The sequence below is a fragment of the Magallana gigas genome, chromosome 2 (assembly GCF_963853765.1).
Source record: "Magallana gigas chromosome 2, xbMagGiga1.1, whole genome shotgun sequence".
NCBI lineage: Eukaryota > Metazoa > Mollusca > Bivalvia > Ostreida > Ostreidae > Magallana > Magallana gigas.
Genome location: NC_088854.1, coordinates 60,145,096 through 60,167,404, shown reverse-complemented (window position 1 = coordinate 60,167,404; position 22,309 = coordinate 60,145,096). Strand labels below are relative to the sequence as shown.

Genomic DNA, 22,309 nt, shown 5'->3' with positions numbered 1-22,309 from the left:
GATAAGAGGAATGTAGAATGTGAAATTAATGACTTAGTCTCCTCTAAAGTCCCCATTTACAGGGTCAATATGATGAAAATTGAAAAATTAAGAAAGGAATTTTTTGTTCTACTCTACACATGTTAAAATACCTAAATGCATGGTTTAGATGTCCTGGCAGCCTTCTTCCAAACTTTTGAAATTATTTTCCCCCTTCGGATCAGGGGTTCACGTCCTACTTGAAGGGGGCAGATAATGCCTAATGCCATACTGTGAAAGTGTATTAAATTCTACATTTCCTTTGTCTTATTAGGGTCTTCCGTTTCCAACAAAAGACCCTCTTGCTCTTTATTAGGGTCTTCCGTTTCCAACTATAAAACATACTCTATCTTCACTCTCTTAACAAATATAATGTAACTTTTTTTTACATGTAATCAAATATTTTTTGTCATCACGAAGACATAAGTAAGTACTTAGTTGAAATGTATATTTATTATTTTAAACTTTCTCTCATAAGAAATCATTAATATTTATGAGAACAGAATATATAGCAAAAGTCCAATGAAAATTTACCCGTATTTGTATTATCATTTCTGAGCTTATTCATGCAGATGTGATATTGTAGAAACATAAAATAAAGATCCCTTTAGCGTGAATGTATTTCGCAAGCGCAAGATTGGATTGTAAAAACCAAAAAATCCAGGTGATTTCCGGGATTTTTTGAGGAATTTTCGTTGATTATTAATTAGCGAAGCTTAACTTGGAAAAATAAATACAAATTGGTTATCTTCAATTACCAATGATATTTAAAATATATAAAACAAAAGACAGTATTCTTCCAATTTCTCGGTATTAAAGGCAAAATATTCGAGTCTATTATCTTAATATAGGAGTAGAGATTTTATTTTTAATTTTTTTTCTGACTTCTTCTCGGCTTTATATCTCAAAAAGTTTTCATTCGATTTCAATGAAATTGTCAGAGCGTTTGTAAAGTTAGCATGCCTGAATGATGCTAAAGTTTCAGCGTTTACGTCAGTTCTGTTCAAATTTGGCGGCCGTTTTTAATTTTATAAAAGTGATTTTGTCCGGAAGAAATCTCCGTAAACTTTAAAGATATAGCTTTGAAATTTTTACTGATGATAGATGTATCAATTCTATGGTGTACTGGGGGGTTTAAAATTTTATTCATCAATTTTGCTCAAAACCGGAAGGAGTTCGATTTTTGGAAATTTTCATTTTTTTAAAACAAAATAATATATACTACAGTACTATAGAATTTGCCATGGTGAACTAAAATCTGAAATCTGTTTAAAAATCGGACGATGCATTGCAGAGATATTTGTGATTAAAAATCGATTTTTTCGGAAATTTAGATTTCGCGTTGTAGGTTAAAAAATAGCGTTAAGTACAAAGTGATATTAACTCTTACCAAAAATAATTCGATTTTTGTTAAATCTTGCTTTGACACATTCGGATTTCTTTTGTTAAGTGGTTCGTGATATCGTAAAGGTTTTTGTTAATCAGAATAATTCGGGTTTTGTTAAGTCGTACCAAGAATTATTCGAATTTTTATATTTTTTTGTTTGAGTTACTATTGTAATTGGTTTAAGAACTCTGCTTCTTACAGGAACATCTAGCTTTACTCTCGACATTAACGGAAGACCAACTCGTTGCTTTGCAACGAGCTTTGCTCTAGTTATTATTATTTTTCCTGACTCCTTCTCGGCTTCATATCTTAAAAAGTTTTCATTCGATTTCAATTTTCAGAGCTTTTGTAAAGTAACCGTGCCTCAACGATGTTTAAGTTTTAGCATTGATGTCACTTCCGTTTGAATTTGACGGCCATTTTCATAAAAAGTGATTTTTTTCGGAGGAAATCTCCATAAACATGAAAATTTTACTGATGATAGATATATCAATGCTATGGTGTACTGGGGGATTTAAAATTTTATAGTAGTTCCAATTTTTGGAAATTTTCATTTTTGGAACAAAAAAAGACAATACAACAAATCTGAAATCCGTTTTAAAATCAGACGATGCATTGCAGAGATATTTGGGATTGAAAATCGATTTTTCCGAGAATTTTGATTCCACGTTCAAGGTTTAAAAAATAGCGTAAATTTCAAAGTGAAATTAAATCGTACCAAAATAATTTGATTTTTGTTAAGTCTCACTTTGACACGTTCGGACTTTTTTTGTTAAGTCGTTCTTAAAATTGTTAAGGTTTTTGTTAATTCGTTCTCAGAATCATTCGGATTTTGTTAAGTCGTACCAAGAATAATTAGATTTTTTTGTTTTTGTTTAGTTACCCTTGTTAATGGTTCTTACAGGAACATCTAGCTTTACTCTCGACATTAACGGAAGACCCACTCGTTGCTTTGCAACGAGCTTTGCTCTAGTGTTATATATATTTTATAAATATTTGAAAGACCTAAATACATGGTTATGATATCCATGAAGCCCTCTACATAAAGTGTGAAATTCATGACCCCTGGATCAGGGGTTTAGGCTTTAGAGGTCGTACCAATATGGCTAAATAGTCAAAATACATCAGATGTTAGAAAATCTTCTTTACTTTTTTTTATTATTTGTCCACCCCCTCTAAATTTCTGACAATGAAAGCCATGAAGCATTCTTCTTAAATTATGAAATTTATGGCTCATGCATCAGGGGTTGATGTCCTTTAGTAAGGTAAATATGGCTACATAATGACAATATACAAGATTTTATATATGATATTAATAATCACAGTAGCAGGAGATACCTGATTGTATTGTTAATCTGGCCATAATGTCCCCTTATTTGAATGTAAAATGTGGGAAAGGGGTTGAGGCTTTTATTTGTGGGAAAGGTGTGACAAATTATGCCAAATAGTAAGCATGTACTTTGTAGGTTCTTAAAGTCACTCGGATAGCATATTGCAGGCGCTCGTGCGCCGTCCGTTAACAATTTTACATTTTTAACTTCATCTTGAAAACTAGATGGTGAATTGACAACTGACCACATGATAATAAATTTGTGTTCTATTTTATGATATCTACATGTGGTTTGATTTTCTGTGCATTGTATGTGAGTAGAAAAAAACTGTATGAATGTTGTTTGTATTATGAAAAAAGTGTGATTATGAAATATTGACCAGTAAAGGCCTGAATTTCTCTTTTTACAAAAGATTTGGTAAACATTTTTGCCCCTGGAATTATGGTATAGATAATCTAAGATTTTTCCGACTCTTGCTTTCCCGTTTATGAATCGTTGTTTGCTAACAAAACATTGACGAATCAAAACGAAAACAACAGTCAGGGGAGTCTTGGATACTGTAAGTTCCTTATATTACGCGAGTACTTAATTCCACGATCCCGCTGTTTTGCATCAATCGCGAGTATTATAAAATCGCGAACATCGATCTTTTCTCCTTATTTCTCATATCCACGAAGAGTGATTCTCGCGATTTTACGTAGATATTAATTCCTCGCGATTAATTAGGAATCTACAGTAGTGATAAAGCTGAAAATGAAGCTGAAAATTGAAACATTAGACTTCTTGCCTGGTCAATCTATGGACTCTGGTACTCAAATGACCGTCAAGACCAGTAGGCCTCTTGTTACATTAAAGGACATCTAAATGAAAAAAACGTATTCTCGATATTGAGTCCATTTCGACTTTACTCCTACGGTTTCTTTTTTTCATAAAACCGAAAACGTTTTTTAGCGCAAACATTATTCAAATAATAAATTTTTAAGCATTGACTATTCTCAGTATAAACTGAGCAGGAAATGGGACACAAATCCAAATATAACATAAGGAAATTAAAATATTTTTGTTTCATTTATGTCCATGATACAAGTAGCTCGGGAAACTTTAAATTTCTTCTAAAGGTAATAGAATGAACAGTTAAAAGTAGATAAAAGTATGGAAATTCAATCTGCAGAGGCCCATTGGATACAGAGAGCTTACGAAGAAGCTAAGGAAAGTGCGTTTTAAACTATGTTTAATGCTATTTATCATAAAGCTTAAAATGGATTGTTTGAATTGTTCTTAAAGAAATTATAATGCCATTTAGTGCAATTGATTTCACTGAATATTCTCTCGTGTTCTGACTGAAGAGCAGATACATTGTTAGCACTTTAATTTAGTTTTCATTCAGTATTTTAAATGAAAAATCTCAACCTTTTTTGTGAACAAATGCTTTGTAGACATTCAAAGAAAGCATCAGCATGGAACAGGAATCTGTTCCGTTTTCATACTTGATACATCGGAAAGCATGGCGGGGGAGGGAGTCCGACAATTGAAGACAGCCTTTTTAGATATTTTAAACGGTATGCTATCCTTTACAGTATGCTATCCTTTTGACAAACTTTCGTCATTGTATTTTTGTTTTAAATTTAGATTACAAAAAAAAACAACAAGATATTTCCTGTTCATTTTGTGTTGGTTTATTAATTTTTGAATATGATTTAAATTTATATCTCTTATTTAACTGTTAACATGAAAAGTATTTAAAAGAATTCCCAAGAGAACTTATGAACTTTTTAAGTTTTAAAGTTGTTATTTTCAAAGCTTCATAACTAAAAAAAAATAAAAATAAAAAAATAAATAAAAACAATCTTTAAATTCAATGATGAAATCTGACGGATACTTTTGACGAGTTTGCACACTACTCTTTGCACAGAGAGAAATTAGTTTTGAAGTAAACCTTACAGAGAACAATTTACAGTCAATGTTTATGATAATTTACATAGGTTACCGTGTGCTTGCACAATATATGTTTATGTCGTTGTTAGTTTTGCTAGGGTAGAATTTACATGGCAAAACAATTAATTCATAAAGATTGCTATATACGATGTAACTTCGTTTTTCCTGACTCATACTAGTAAGAAATAACGTAATGTGTCTTTTCTCAATGCTTATAGAATACGAGTCCTTGCATTTAGATGACAACATCGCCGTCATAGGATGTGGAAAAGAAGTCAAATTTCTCCACTACTTTTCAAACAATTATTCATCCATCAAGAAATGCCTAGGTAACTTCACGCATCTCAAGGTCAAGATTTTATTTGATAATTACAAATTCAAACATTCAATTTAACTTTAATGGACTTTTGCATTTCAGAGTTAACATAGCAAACAAGTTTATAAGTAACAGTTAATAGATATTGCCCTTTAGAAATCTAATGCTGTAGTTTTGTAAGGTTGTGGTGTATGTAATAGCAATTTGTATGACGAAGGGAAAAAATTAAGAATACAGAAAAAAGACAGAAGAAGACAACTATATCAAGATAACTGAGATGGCGATGAAAGTTCTAAATATAAAAAGATAGCTTCCCAATAAGTGTCTTATATATGATAATTACAGTTTTTCAAAAGGAAACATTTTTTATCAGTTTTATTTTTGTTATTGCTTTTTCTTTATGAAATTTGCATTAAAAAAATCAACTCATATCGTGACATATTTAATGTAAGTATAAGTGGAAGACATAAATGAAATTGCAGAAAATTGATCGGCTCTGCGGGGAAATAGCTTTGTTAATAGCAATGAAAATATAATTTGTTTATTGGACAGAAATTGGGATTTTTTGCAATGTTTACTAACCATAAACAACCTTAACATTTCGTTGTCTGCATACATATATAGAGGGTCTGATATTATATACCATATATTCTATTTATAGACACATACATGACATCACTTAAGCGACTAAATTGTAATGAAGTACTATTTAGAAAGAACAAGTGCACTTAAGCTATAGAGAATTGGCCCTTTTTCAGTGCTGTTTTTATGTAGAAAATATCAACAAATTGCTTTTTTCTTGTAGTAGTTAAGCAATGATGGATACTTCTGATTTATATGCATGCTTAAATTTACCAAAAGTAGCATACAGTTTAAAAAATTGAGGATTTTTAAATGCCTATAAATAATCTAAATCCGGAAAAATCGAACCGAACCTACTTTAATTGTGTCTATTTAACTCAGAGGGAGGAGACATTTAAATCAACTTTGTTCTGTTGGTGAATCGATTGGAGCGTTTGCTTATGTATTTTTCATCTGAAAAAAGCGAATAAAGCTTTTAAGTTGCATATTATCATAGTGATCAAACAAAAATTCCTGACCATACAAAGTTGATGGATAGTGATTTAAAACGTGTCAATGTTTTACAGCGAGCACATTCACCCCTGCGAATGTGTTCGGAATGTTTTCTTTATCGTTGCTAAGTATGTAATCAATCCAGAGGTGCTCGAATGAAAGTTCACGAGACTTCACCGAGATTTGTTCAGTTCCTGTGAAATTTCGAGCGGAAGTATAAGTGTTCGGATAATATTCTCAAAATACGTAAGTACTGGTTGTTTTTCATATCGTATCCTACTTTGGTTTATGTTAAAACATGAAATTCTTTTAATAAGTTTGTCTTATTTCACCATTTAGCGGTTTTTTTTATATTAAACGATAATATTCAGAACAGAGTTATCGTTCGTGTTCAACTACGTGTTGAGTGGTTGAAAATATAAACATTGCGTGGCTTAATAAAATGATATCCATGTTTGATGCTTGTGGTGTGCAATACCATGTTTTAAAAAAAATAATGGATGTCTGTTTTGCATAAAAACTTAGTATATCGAGTCATTTTCAAGGAACATTTTGCAGAAAATTGTATAGTCTGTTTCACTATTGATGCTATTACTAGGTCAGGCGCGGATCGAAAATTAATCCTCAGGGGGGATCTCTACTTAGCATGTTAATTGTTGCAACAGCTGACAAAAACTATTTTTTGTATTGTCACATTTATTTCTAGAACACATTCTATTTACCAATTAATGAAGATAAAGTTTAAAATCAATAAACCTCTAGATTTAATATTTGACTACTATAGTACCTATAGATTCTATGAACTAGACTATAAACACGAGGCACGATTTTTACTGCTAAACTGAAAGGGTCAAATAAAACCACGTGGTCTAAAATTTAAATGACAATAACATTCGCAGGGGTGACATTTGACAAACGTCTATCTGGATAGAACCCACGTGATTGTTTGAAATAATTTATTCCATGCGTGGGTTCAAACATGGGTCACGCAGATAATAGCTATAGGAAAAACCTTGATATTTTCATATTTTTCATTTTTTTAGGTTCCACTCTTATTTAGTACTAACTTCTTATTTTCACATGAGTTTTCTAAATATTTTATGTCTTTTCCACAAGTTTGTACTCGGTTAGGCTGACAGTAAACAAAGGCTTTGAAACGAATGCCCGTCCTCGATTTACTATACAAAATCACCAATGTCAGCTGACCCCTACTATGTTGTAAAGATTCGTGCTTTTATATACAATAAATTCAATGCTAAAATTTGTTAATTCTTATGGAATAGATATCAATAGGTGATGTAAGGGAAAAAATATGCTTAATTTGAATCTTCATTTTTTCCCTTTTTACCGGGGCCCATAAGTGCACTTGTCCTTTGGATAAGGATATTCGCACACAAAAAAATTTAAGATTATTTTTTATATTTCAAACAGATAACATCCATTGTGAAGGGCCAACACCCTTAGAAGCAGGAATCATACTATCATATTCATGCCTACAGTTAGGAGGAGGTATCTTAAAATAAAATCCATAACAATAAAATTATAAAACTACATATTGTTATTCTTTTTGTGATATCCTGTCCAATATCTTTATCATCGTAGGGCATACGGCAGTTATACACCCTCTCTATATTCGGGCAAGAGTAGTGGTGATTTCCGACGGGAACCCGACAGGTCTAGATATGTCAAGTTTCATGGAGACTTCAGAGACGACAACTGATACTGAAGTATGAACATCTTGGACAGTTTGTTGTTTATTAGTACTTTTATTATTTACCTACCGAGGCAGGCTACTAACATCCATGTTGATAAAACAAGATTATCATCATTATCGATTTAAGTCATCATTTCATAAATTATATGGTTAATACAAGGACCTTGTCCGCAAATACAATCTTCCGTAAGGTCGAATTTGATTTTAAACACTGTTCGTTTTCACCATATTTCATTTCTATTTATTATCTATTTATTTTTCAGTAAATGTTAAAACTAAACTTCGAAATTAAAGCTATTCAACGTTTGATATTGAATATAATGTTGATAAAATGATATGGAGATTTTATCGTTTTTACCAAGTACAATTTACCAATTCAATAAATGCATTGTTGCAACATGAAGTGTCATTTCAAGATTTAAGTTTTGTGTACGTATACATGTTCTGGTTGGGTAGAAATTATTCGCGATATGAACATACATTATAAAGATATATTAAATAGTTTTTTCTTGAACCTTAAAAACCTTGGCTTACTTTAACAATGTTTTTTTAATCACAGACTTTTCGTAGACTTCGACGATTAGTTGAACGTGAGGGAAAAATAAACCCTTTTACATTCATTCCGGTTGGAAATGCTCCAAATTATGTAAGAAACATTAAATTACAACAAACTCAACGATTTGATAGCTGATTTATAATTGAGGAGAAAAACCTATTAATGATAATGATTTTATAACATCAGCTTGATATTTAGGCTGTAGAATTGTGATGTTCAGTTTGATTTCAATTACATATTAAAGAGGAATTTTTTTTTTGATTTATCAATTCATGCATCAAATATTTTGAAAAGGAACGTTTAACGTCAGAATCTATTTAGCAAGATAAACAGTCATAATTATTCTTTTGTATCAAAGGGCTTATTAGGAGAACTCGCCGTTGCAACAAGAGGAGGCCGTATGATTGGATGGACAGATGCCCGGCAATACGCAAGATTGTCTTTATATTTTGTAAGAAATTTATAAAGAAGACATGTGAATAAGGCGTGTTAAATGCCTATATGAGGACAGATACTTTAAAATCAGAATATCAACAAATCTGATATTTTTTTCTAAATATTCGAAAACGAAAGTATAACTAGACAACATTGAGATGATGACCATCTCAAAGGGCCCCGCTTGCATAGTGGACAATATGATGAAAAGAATTTCAGAGAATTTTGCTTTGATCTTCACCTATAACTTCGAAATTCTCCACCTGGCCTCAAACACCTAATTCAAACTAATTACAACTTACATACAGGCATTTTTGTTCTGAACAGATTAACCAAATGGTAAATAATCTATGCCTAAAACTGATTCAAAAGAGATTGACACGCCATTAATCAAAAAGCTCTCTTTAAGTAAAATATAAGCCAAAAAGAACTAAGTGGATATATATATATATATATATATATATATATATATATATATATATATATATATATATATATATATATATATATATATGCTCTTAAAAAGGATTTCGTTTGATTTGCTTTGACCTTGACACTTAATCTACAAACATAATTTAAAGGTCACTGCGTACACTATAATCAAAGGCAGACGGACTGAAAGACGGAGAGTCAGACAGACGGACGGACGGACGAACAGACTGATCACTAAAGGGCGCCCGCAGAGCGGGGTCCTTATTATCATAACACCGATTTATAGATAGCCCTTAAATATGTTAGATACTTTAAATGGGTTTATTTAAACTGGCGTATGCGTGTCAAAACCTCCAAATATAGTGTCGCTTTTAGAATTTCAATGCCTTTTTTTTTAGAGTGGGTCTGAGCTCCATATTTTTGTCATAGTCTACATAAGGTTTACAAGAAGTTAAAGCAGATTTAACCAACAAAAAAGTGGATAGATGACCCACTATATTTATTTTGGATCTTAACAATTGAACGATTAAAAAAAAGTAAATTCCTGGTCGAAGTCGCATATATCATTTTAACGATAGTTTGTTGTGACTGAAATGGCTCAGTGGCTAGGGCACTAGATATTAGGTAATATTATAGAGCTAGGGTTTTTAGGTTGTTGGTTCAATACCCCCAAAACTTAAGAATTTATTTTTTTCTTATCGTTTGTTAAAATATTCAAAATTGAACATAGCTAGAAATAGTCGTTTTGTAATTTTGTATTATAACATTATCAAGAATATAGATTTGGAAAATATTACATGTGAAATTTATTTTACGACGAAATCAATTGGGTATATGCGTTATATTATCCCCCATCTTCTTTTTTTTTTAATAATTTATTTCTTTTTCAAAGAAACAGATATGCAAAACAGACATTCAATCATACATACACACACACACTTATGAATAAACACTGAAATTTATTATTGTGTGGTTACTTGCTTACATGGGAAAAAAATTAAGTATAGAAAAAAAAATATTCATGATACAGTGTAATAAAAATTAATCAGATATCAGCAGCCAAGATATCTTTCCAACTATCCCATAAGTTTTAGCTTGTATTGCAGCATATCTTTCAATATTGTATTTTAGTTTTAAGTGACAAAGAAAACCAATCAAACATGGAGTCTTATTTGACATAAGGCAACAAAAAATATATTGTTTCATAGACAGAATTATAAAATTAATTACTTTGTTATGAAATGACAATGGAAGTTGGCCATGTATAATATTAGACATATTAAATCTAATTCTTTCAGAGGTTTTTCTATAAATGTATAAACTAAGTTCACTCCACAGGGAATGTATTTTCTTACAGGAAATAAAAACATGTATTATTGTTTCCACATTGTTTTTACAAAACCCACACGCGTCGGTATTTTTAATATTGATTTTTTAAAGGTAGTATCTAACTGGAAGAATTTTGTGTAAAATTCTAAATTGAAGCCATTGTACAGAAGAATCTTTGGTAGTTTTAAAACAAATCTTAAAAATATCATATACAGTAAGATCTTCAACATTATAATATGTTAGATCTGTTTTCCATCTGGTTACAGCAATTGGAACAACCACATTTTCATTCAAAACATTGTAAATAATTTTTGTACACTTTTCATGGAGTATGATTGTTTGGAAAAAAAATGGTATACATGGATTAGGATTTCTTTGAACAGAAGTCCTGTCAATGTTAGACATTATAAAAAACTTAAAAATTGCTGATTTAACACTGTTGTATTGCATTATACATATATTCTTGAGATTGTATTTACATTTAAATTCTTCATAACTTAAAAAATTACAATTTTCATCATAAAAATCTTGTATGACCTTTACACCATTCTTGTACCAGGTTTTTATGAAAACATATTTATTTGCTATGAGTATTTTTGAATTGTACCACACCGGAGAATTTAAAAGATTATCTTTTGCCTTTGGGTGATCAATATAGGTAATAATAAAACATAACCATGAATTTAACACATCTTTCCAAAAATCATTGTTTACCTTGTGTAAACATTCAATTACAAAACTATCACCAAAATCAAACAAATTCTGTAAAAAAACTCATTTCCATAAATGGTAATTAAAAAACCCATCCATGGTTTGTGTGATTTTGTAAGGCTTTTGATCCATGAACATTTGAGAGATATTATAAAATTGTTAATGTCAACCATTTTCAACCCTCCTGATGAATAGTCCTGTGTAATGACTGACCTCTTAACTTTATCAATCTTAGATTTCCACAGAAATTCAATTTTTTTTATTAAGGTATGAAATTGCTTCTTTCTTTGGATTTGGTAGTGAAATGAATAAATGATTTAGTTTCGGTATGAACAAACTTTTAATAACAGTAATTCTACCAATGGGAGTAAGAAGTCGTCGTTTCCATTGCTCTACCAGAGCTATAATTTTTGGAATTTTTAAATTACAATTCATATCGGCAATATTATGAAGATTTACTGAGAACATATCCTAAAAGGTTGAATGTTGTTGACCCTCCAATTTCCATCTTTTGTGATGATAAACCTGATCTGAATTTTTTTTTGATCCAATCCAAATAATCTTTGTCTTTTATGTATTTATTTTAAGACCAGAAAAACTTGAAAAACGTTCTATGGTTTCAAGAGCTGCAAAAAAGCGATTTTGGTGAACCATCAAGGACTAGTGAAGTGTCATCTGCATATTGTGATATATTATGTTCAATATCATTAATAAAAATACCTTTAATATCTTTGTATTGTTTAATCATTATTGCTAAAATTTCTGCACAAATGATGAATAAATATGGAGCGACAGGGTCTCCTTGCCTGCATCCCCTTTGTACAACAAACTGTTGTCATAAATGGCCGCACTGTAAAATAGCAGCATGGAAGTTTGTATTTAAAATCTTAATCCACTTAATAATATTTTCTCGAAAGCCGAAATATTTAAGGACTTGGTATATAAATGACCACGACATAGAATCAAAAGCCTTTTCAAAATCTATAAGTATTAAATCTTCTTTGTTTGAATAGAATGTGAACGTCACCTTTTTAAAATTCCCACTCAATTGTTTTGTATTTTATTGTAGAATGTCGCCAGTAACCTCCTTGAAAGATTTCCCAACGAGCCAATCACAGAATCAGTTGTTAGACGTGAATATTTAGATTATGACATTGGACGTGAGGAAACTGTTGTAAGTTTATAACCTGTTTTTTTTTTGTCTTAAAAACCCCAAATAATTACGAATTACATTTATTTAAGATAAAGAGAATCATGCGAAAAAACTTTTTTAAAGAATCAAGTTTGTGAAATTTTGAATGAAAGAGAAGTATATAGAGATGAGGTCGACTTTGCCGAACACAACTACAAAGAACGATATTCAGATATGCCATGTGTTGGTACAAGAGTAAGAAGAGGCTGTCATTGGAATTATGAAAATCAGGATAATCTTGGTGTTGGAACTGTAATAGGACATTCGGAACAAAGTCAGTCAAATAGTCTCATTGTTTTAAAATTTTTAAATAAAACTTTGAAAAGTCTTTTTAACAATACGTTAACACCAAAAGAAAACTATGTGTGAAAATAACAATTCCTGCATTTTAAAACGCAGCAAAAACACTTCTTTAATAACTTTTACATTTTATATCATATCATTTGGCCTTGGGGAAAAATCATCGGAAAAGAAAAAAAATAACGTTATTAATCATTAAATGTAATAGTGGTCCATAATAATTTAGAACTGAAACTGTTTATTTTAAATGTATTAATTTTAGTCGGTTGGTTGCATGTTGAGTGGGACAATGGTAGTCGAATTTTACATCAATTTGGACACGATGGAATCAAGGAAAAATATGATATCCGGGTTTGTGATGAACCAAGACATATTCCAGAAAACCAACAAATAGCAAACGGGTGTCTTGTTCGCAAAGGTAACGATACTCGACGTGTAAATAATACATTTTTTTCTACTTCGATTTGTCAATACATATTTACTATCATTATAGGACCTGATTGGCGATGGGGCAATCAAAATGGTAGCGAAGACAGCATTGGAACTGTTTATCGAATAATACCAACGGGAGAAGTTTATGTAAGAAGGCAAAATATAACAAAATCTAACCCGTCGAAGGATGTTTAAGAAAATGCATACCGTTTTTCAAAAGCATCATATTAAAGTTTAAAGTGATTCAGTGACTCAAAAACGATGTTTCGATAATGACATCGGAAATAAGATATATACGAAATTTTATTATACGGAAGGTTTCAAGCATTGTACGTCATCGCATATCAGTTTATAAGTCTTTCAAACTCATTCTGATATTACACTTTTAAACAAATCTAGTTGTTTTTGGACATTTATTAGAGTGTCATGTGACTGCCATTGTTGTCTAAAAATAGTTACAGTGGAATTGACACACATAGAAATGAGTTATACTTTGAAGTTATTTCATGCCAGAAGTAAAAAAAATGATTTTATAGAAATTGCATCTTAATTGACATCATGAAAGACATCGGGTTTTTCAGAGAGACCACTGGTTCATGATATATGCCACGCTGCAGCATTTATAGTCCCCTGCGCTGGCGTGGCCATGGCATGGAAGGGAAACTTGATATTTTTGTTAGCGTAAAACTTAATTCTATTTTTCTCTTTTTAATTTGATTTATTTACTTTTGAAAACTGAAATTTGATATGATATATAAAATATGTGGAAATCGTGAAAAATTTGATATTTGGTAGTGTGGGTTTGTGCAACACCACGTCTCTTTAAGATGATAAAGAAACTTATTCATCAAACTAATAGTTAACAAATTTGAAGTAAATTTTGGCGTTCTATTGAATTTGAAATTTTATTTCTTAGATTTAAGAATAAAAAGTAGATGCCTTTTCAGAAAATAGCAAAACACTTTCCATGTAAAATTTTACATGAATTTCTTTCTAATTCAAAATTCAATCAACAGAGTATCAGTTTAGGCTTAATGTCTTGTAACATGCCTTATAAATCATTTCGCTTTGGTCGTTATGTTTTATTGTCTGTCTTTGTGAACAGGTGAGATGGCCGAATGGTAATAAAAGCAACTACAGATTTGGATACAAAGATAGTTATGATTTGATTATGTGGTAAGGCTTTTTTTTTTTTAAATTAAAGGCAACTATTCTTTGAAAAAGATAAATAATATTTCTATATATTTGATAAAATTCACTTATAGTTCTTGTTTAAAACATTAATAGTGACCCACGTGATCCAGAGGTAGCTGCATCTTACAGGTTACAACTTAAAATTCACAAGCAGTCGGCAAAAGGAGGATTTCCTTAATTTTAAGGGCAAGCTGGCTTGCTTTTTGAATTATAACTTTAAACAATATTGTATTAGGGAATAGATAAATGGATGGCACAGATGGAAAGTAAAATCTTTAATTTTGTGAAAATAGACTATCTTAAAAAAAAGAATTACATTTCTATTTTTATTTTTACCGTTACTATTATATAATTGTAATAGTTTTAGGAAGCAACTGTTGCACTGATGTCGTTAACGTGAATATTTAATGGTATTTTTTATGAGAAATGACAATATCAAACTGTTAAGCACCTCAAAATTCCATAAAGCGAAGTACGAATTTGAAGCAGAGCAACACGGATCTCTACAAAATTAGAGGTGAGATCAAGTGCCTAGGAGGAGTAATTATCCCCTGCCGACCGGTCGAACCCGCCGTGTGCTCATTGTCAAGATCATGAAAAACGGAAGAAACTGTAGTCAGTCCGGTGTATAAATAATGGTCTAACAAGTTTGTAAAACGTCAGTTAGCATGTGTCCTAATGAATCATTGTTTTTGCTAGCAGGTAGCGAAAAAAACCACCACTAAAACAACAATTGTTTTGAAATCTAAAATGATATGATCAATATGCATGTTGTTTGTTTGATTTTATTTTCTATGGATTTTGTAAAAGAAAAAATGAGTAGTTTATAATCGTTTTGCATCTTCAACTTTACAACTAAGAAATATATCAATATCAAAAATATATTCTAACATTTATACCCATAATTTTTTTTTTTTAATTTAAATATTTTGTTGTCCCAGACAACTTGAACATTTATTTGATGTCAGGGTCGGGAGGCCCTGAAGTCATCAAATTTACAATATTTTTGTGAAAAAAGCTGTACATAGGACATTTTTTGCATATACACACACATTCATCCAGTGTTTATGGTTGTGTACACAGAGTAACTATATATACTAAGATTGTTCAAGTTTAAAAATAAGAAAAAAAGAAAGCGGAAGTTGGAAAAAATAGAGTATCCCAAGTGTAAATCAAAACAGAGGACACTTATTGAAGGGAAGAGAAAATATCCCATCGTTTATAAAAATTGTCTTCATTGTTATTTTTTTTATACATATAATGTTCTAAATTTCTATAATACAGTATTTCTCTCTTTAAGCCTTCGAAAGAAGGTAACATTTTGTAATTTTTTTCTTATAAATATGGCGTTTTACTAAGATGATCAAAAGATTGATTATATTTTTCTGCTTTGACAGTTTACCAAACAAAATATCAACAATATTGGCATCAATCATCGTTTTAGTTTGATCATTAATCCACTCAAAAAAAGAATTCCATAGTTCTTTAACATAAGTACACTCCCAGAATATATGGGACAAGTTTTCAGGATAAAGGTCACAAAAAGAGCATAAATCAGATTGCACAATTCCAATTCTTTTCAAAAATAATTTGTAGTTAAAATTCTGTGAACAATTCTGTATTGAAACCATTGAATTTGTACATCTGTGGATATCTTAAAATTGCACGGTTATGTAATTTCCACCAAAATCTGTCTACATCAAGGTTAAGTTCATTTTCCCATTTAGTTTCATATTTTGGTTTTTCCCAGGATGTAGCTGTGATTATATCATATATCTCTTTTGAACCCTTTATATGTTTTTGAGAATTGGCTTTAAGAAAACTGGATAATATGGATTATTGAACATAATTGTATTTACATCGTAAGGCAGTTTTAACATTTTAATATTGTTGACAATTAAGTGGATAATTTTTGTCAAAATAATAGATTTTATTACAGTTATTTTTCCAGCTGGGCTTAACAGACGTTTCGACCAAGAAGCAACAAGTTTTTTCATTTCACATAGTTTAGGTAAAAAATTCAATTCATGCATGGCTTTATGGTTTAAGTCTATGCAGTAGGTTATACCAAGAACTGTAAACGGCTCCTGGGACCATCTTATATTAACCTCTGGGAGTATATTTTGCTTGCAATTTGATAGTGAACCTATTTTAACACATCATGTTTTATCATAATTGGGTTTTAAACCTGAGTATTTTGCAAACTGATCAATAAGAGATAAGGCATTTTTTAATGATTTTTTTTAACCATCTAATAGTAAAACAGCATCATCTGCGTATTGTAGTAGTTTATATTCCTTCCCTGTTATAACTATACCTTTAATATTGAGATTATTTCGGATCAATATACCCATTATTTCGGCACATAGAACAAACAAGTATGGTGAAATTGGAACACCCTGCCTACATCCCCTTCCAATCTCAAAAAAGTCAGAAAAAACCCATTTTGAATAACACAAAGACTTGCTTTTGAAAATAATATTTTGACCCATTTTATAAATATTTCCCCAAAATGAAAAAATGAAGTACTTTAAACATAAAACTCCATGAAACTGAATCAAAAGCTTTTTCAAAATCTATAAGAAGGACAAGTCCTGGGACCTTATTCTCGTTGCAATAATGAATAACATCATTTATGAGTCTTGAGTTTTCACCAATGTATCTCCCTTTCCATAAACCTTTTTGATTTTCATGTATATGAGAAGAAAGGAGAGGTTTCATTCTATTAGCTAGAACAGCAGATAAAATTTTATATGATGTATTTAGTAGTGAAATTGGTCGCCAATTTTTTAATTGTTCTCTTGGTTTATTTCCTTTTGGAATAATAGAAATAATTCCTTGGGTTTGACTTATTGATAAATATCCTTTCTTAAAACTACATTGATAGGATTTTAATATAAATTTATTCTGGTCTATCCAGAAGAATTAAGAAAATTCAGTCGTGAAACCATCAGCTCCATGGGTTTTATCGTTTTTCATGTTCTTAAGAGAACACAAGATTTCAGATAAGGTAATGTTATTTTCAAGGAGTTGTTGTTCCATTTCATTAGCTTTTGGTATATGTATTTTATATTGTGTGAAAAGGTCATTAAGATCTATGTCTTCTATTTGATCATCATAGTTTTTGTATAGAACTTGATAAAACTTTTTAATTTCAATTTAATTTATACCCATTATTTGTTAGTTTTTAAAGAGTCACTACAGCACATTTTTCGCAAATACCATAAAGTAATAATTTTTCCATAACTTTAATGAGTCTTGCTGTAAAATTAAAAGTCTGAACTTTGCAAAGATTATGCTGTTTAAAATCTAAAAATTATCACTCTGTCGTTAAAACTGTGAATTTTAGAGGGTCCATACAGTAAATATTGCTAGCTCAGCCTGTAGAAATTAGCGCATGCGCATCGATTTTAAATAATTTCAGGGTGACTCTTAGCAAGAGGATGAAAAGACCACGAATTTCGACAGATTGGCAAGAAATGGATCATAAGAGATTGAGACAAAACATAAGTGCAAACTACATATCTTAAAAGAGAAAATAATCTACAGGTGTCATGAGAAAATAATTTTGCTATAGGAATATTTTAACATCTAAACCATGTCCCTTCTTTGTCAGGTGACTCGTTGAACATGTTCCGAGGTCGTATCAAGTGTAGGAAGTTCTTGACATTTAGAGTTATGACACTTTATTTGCCTTGTGCATGATCCTGTCCATGCATTTTATCACTACCTGTTTATTTGTATAAATCTTGTCAATTCATAGACTTTCAATTCTATTGACAACTGCTGTCATTCAAAATCACGTGATGTAAATAAAATTTCAATGTTCGAGTCGATATGATATAAACTTTGAATCCTGGAAACTTTTCTACACAAAAATTGCGAGCTTATCATTGAAGTAAAAAATGTAAACTCTCAGTACATGTGTTTAAAATACGCAATTAACCAAGATAAAGATAATTAGCTCTAATGTCTCTTTAAATAACACGTTGTGCTTATTGTATTTAAAGCTATATCGATATGTAATATTATATTTTAGCCTATATTGAAATAACATTTTATTCAATTATATCTGCTTTTAATGGAAAATATTTGATAGATACATTTGTGATATTTGCTACATCTGCATTAAACACTTTAAATTGCTTGCAATATCCATGATATCTTCAATGTATCATATCAACATGTAAACCACAGAATAGTCAAGACATTTATTAAAAATATAAAGGAATAACGTAATTCTCTGTGTTATTTATGTATGACCACGCTTACATTTCTATTGTAATGCCTAAAAGATCCCTTGTTCAAAACAAAGAAGATGGGTGGATAAGGCGTGTAAAATGCCCATACGCGGTCGGACAGGCTACTGAAAAATTAATGTATCAATAGATCTGATGGGTTTTTTTAAAATCATTTAAAACAATATATATTTAACGAATCATTGATTTTTAACCTGTAGGTATGTTCAATACTTGGAATATGTTGACCCAAACAGGCGTACACGTATCAAAACCTGCAAATACTGTCATTTTTTAGAACTTCAAGGCATTTTCTTTTATAGAGTGGGTCTGTGCTCCATATTTTTCTCATAATCTAATCAAGGTCTATTGAAAAACAAACCGATTTCAATCAACAAAAACGTGGAGAGATGACCCACTAGACATTAAAAATATAATTTTGTATCCCAACAATTGAACGTTTTGAAAATATAATACAAGTCGGTAGTTCGTGGCCTTAGTCACACATAATATTTAAAAAGCCCACTTTGTTGTATCTGAAATGGCTCAGTGGTTAGAGTACCTGGCATAGGCTAACCTTATATATCTAGGGTTTTATGTTACGGGTTAGATACGACCAAAATTTCCAACAATATTTTCTTTTCTTATTTTTTGTTAAATATATTAAAAACTGACTATAGTTAGAAATTTTGCTTTTGCAAAGTTGTATTATAATATATTTGAATAGATTTAATTGGGGAAAAATAAATACAAAATTGTATTTCACTACTAAACCGATCGGGCATTAGCGCCATCTTATTCCCCCATCTTCTTTATAACAAAATGTATTTTGTGTGGAAGAAAAACCGGAAAATAAATACTCTTATTAAATCTTTTTTATTTTAACAAATATGAAATGATCAGTTGAATTGTCTCATAAACAACAGATTTGAGATTTTATCTTTTTTTTTTTTTTTATAGTTTTCTTCATTCAGAGTGTTTTCATTGTTGAAGCATATTAATCATCAATACAGGTAAAGTTTCAAGCATGGCGTTCATTTACTGTCAAATTTGTTGGGCTGGACCTACAACCATTAATTGCCCGGTTTGCCCAAGACGCAGGTGGTTCCTAGACACCCGTAAAATATCGAATGATTCTACTCTAAAGGTCTGGATCTGTGCCAGATTTTGTTTGCTTTATATATTGATTCATTTATTTGAATGGGAGGATTGAAAGGTAAACACTAGTCTATATTGAACTCACTGAAGATGAAAATATGGCTTCCATTAAAACAAAAAAATAGGAGATTTAAGATTGCACAGCTCAAACAGAAATAAGGTGTAAAACATTAATTTCGGTTTTATTTCTACAAAAAACCATTTTATTTTTTTTTTTGAAAATTAAATAACATCGTATTCTTCAAATAGATTATGTTTCAAGAAGACATTTATGTAAACATTTTGATAATATTGATTATCCCAGATACCTAATGAATAACATGAAAACCAAGTTATCTGAGAATAGTTTATTTGGCGCTTCTGGCCGCGGTGAAATTATGGGGGCTACCGCAGGGCCGCCCCCAACAAAAGCAAGCAAGCAAGCAAAAAGCAAAGCAACAAGCATTAAGCAAACATGATGTAATCAATAAGCAACTATGACGTAATTATGACGTCATCAACAAGCAAATATGACGTTATCAATTATCAATAAGCAAATATGACGTAATCATGCACTGGGTAAACGCAAGTGCATTAACGTTCTACTAAATATTTTAACCTTACTTAAGCCATATACATGATATAAGCAACCTTGAATGACAAGTAAATGGACAAAAATTTTCACATGTGCATAGGATCAACTGTCCAATATGACGTCATGAGCGTAGAATATGTGTCGACTCTTCCATTTGTGTTGAGGTGCGGTCGAATACGCCATATGTTTTTTTTCACCGCGACGTTATCCAGTGAACCAGTGTACAGCTGCAATATAATAAAAGGAAAACCACAGCAGTATACGCTCAAAAAGATTCACATGAACATAAAATCTTGTAATATGTAAATAAGTAAATCATGCCAAGTAAGAACAAAGACCATGTGCATTCTAACAAGTATGGGTAGTGGGTGGGTGGGATAAAAAAGCAAGATTATGTTAAAAATTATTTTAGCAAATTTACCGCGTCTTACCTAATCCACGATTGTTTTAGAAAGGGGATTGTTCTAGAAGGGAAGTAACTAATATAAAAACACCCGTTAAAACCCAACCCGATCATACTCAAAATTTCCGGCTAATAGTTACTGAGATAAATGCGCATATCTGAGACAAGCTCCAATATGCGATATTATCCCAGATACCTAATGAATAACATGAAAACCAAGTTATCTGAGAATAGTTTATTTGGCGCTTCTGGCCGCGGTGAAATTATGGGGGCTACCGCAGGGCCGCCCCCAACAAAAGCAAGCAAGCAAGCAAAAAGCAAAGCAACAAGCATTAAGCAAACATGATGTAATCAATAAGCAACTATGACGTAATTATGACGTCATTAACAAGCAAATATGACGTTATCAATTATCAATAAGCAAATATGACGTAATCATGCACTGGGTAAACGCAAGTGCATTAACGTTCTACTAAATATTTTAACCTTACTTAAGCCATAAACATGATATAAGCAACCTTGAATGACAAGTAAAGGGACAAAAATTTTCACATGTGCATAGGATCAACTGTCCAATATGACGTCATGAGCGTAGAATATGTGTCGACTCTTCCATTTGTGTTGAGGTGCGGTCGAAATACGCCACTTGCAAGGGCCATAAATGCCTGTTGTCTGATGCAAATCTATTACGGGCATTTATGGAACTGCAACCGCCACAATGGGAGGACCAAAGACCATTAGTGACGGCGGCAGTACCTCAACACAGATGGTCACCAGCGGCCAGAGCTTGCTCATTTTCTTCTCCCTCAACCTTAAGTAACGATGTAACAACCTTTTCAATGTTTTCTAGGAATGAATCATTTCCCTTTTTGGACAAATGAACACCGTCATCATGAAATAATGTTGGGTCCTTACTGTCAAACTCAGTATGTTTAATAACCCCCCCCCCCATAGACGTAACTAACAATATTGCTTCCCTATTGACTCTTTTTCTTGAGTCCTCCATGGCCCTAATGTCCTCTGAATACCTCCAATTGAATCTAGGGAGCAGGTTTGACCATACCAGTTTAGAACGAGGGAAAAGCTTGACTATTTGTTCCAGTGTGTCTTGGAGCTTTTCCAGCAGTGACTTTAACTCAATGAGACCTAGACTATTTGCTCCGCAGTGTATAATTAATACATCTGGGTCATTCTCAATTCTTCGCAGCACACGCAGCTTGGGAAGTAACTGACTAAGGACCATACCTCCATAGCCTTGCCACCATGATTGTGTTTCGGCTGGGCTATAATTTGGCCTTGGGAGTCCATTGACAATGTGGATAGTTGTAGCCTGTTAGCATCACGCACCAGCAGGGTGGCTAAATTAATGTATTCCCCATTGACAATTTTTTGTTTGGTTGCATTATCTACATGGTAACCTAAATCTACTTGGGTTGAATTGTTAATGACAGGTTGACTAAAGTTATTGCCAAACATTAAAGACTGAGACTGAGCACCAATGTTAGTACCTTGTGCCATTTCTGTCGATTCTTGCTGGGTTGAGCCAATAGCATCTGTTGGTCCTGCCCCAGTGACGGATG

At 31.5% G+C, this 22,309-nt stretch overlaps 2 long non-coding RNA genes across 2 annotated transcripts; both read left to right on the top strand.

The window, feature by feature from the left end:
• Positions 1-3,817: 3,817 nt before the first annotated feature.
• On the top strand, positions 3,818-5,012 carry LOC117681251 (uncharacterized). Its single transcript, XR_010711447.1, has 3 exons — positions 3,818-3,949; positions 4,173-4,295; positions 4,890-5,012. It is a non-coding gene; the product is annotated as an uncharacterized lncRNA (long non-coding RNA).
• A 2,563-nt stretch (positions 5,013-7,575) lies between these two features.
• Positions 7,576-8,782, top strand: LOC136273223 (uncharacterized). The gene is made up of 3 exons (XR_010711446.1): positions 7,576-7,788; positions 8,335-8,421; positions 8,690-8,782. It is a non-coding gene; the product is annotated as an uncharacterized lncRNA (long non-coding RNA).
• Positions 8,783-22,309: the final 13,527 nt, after the last annotated feature.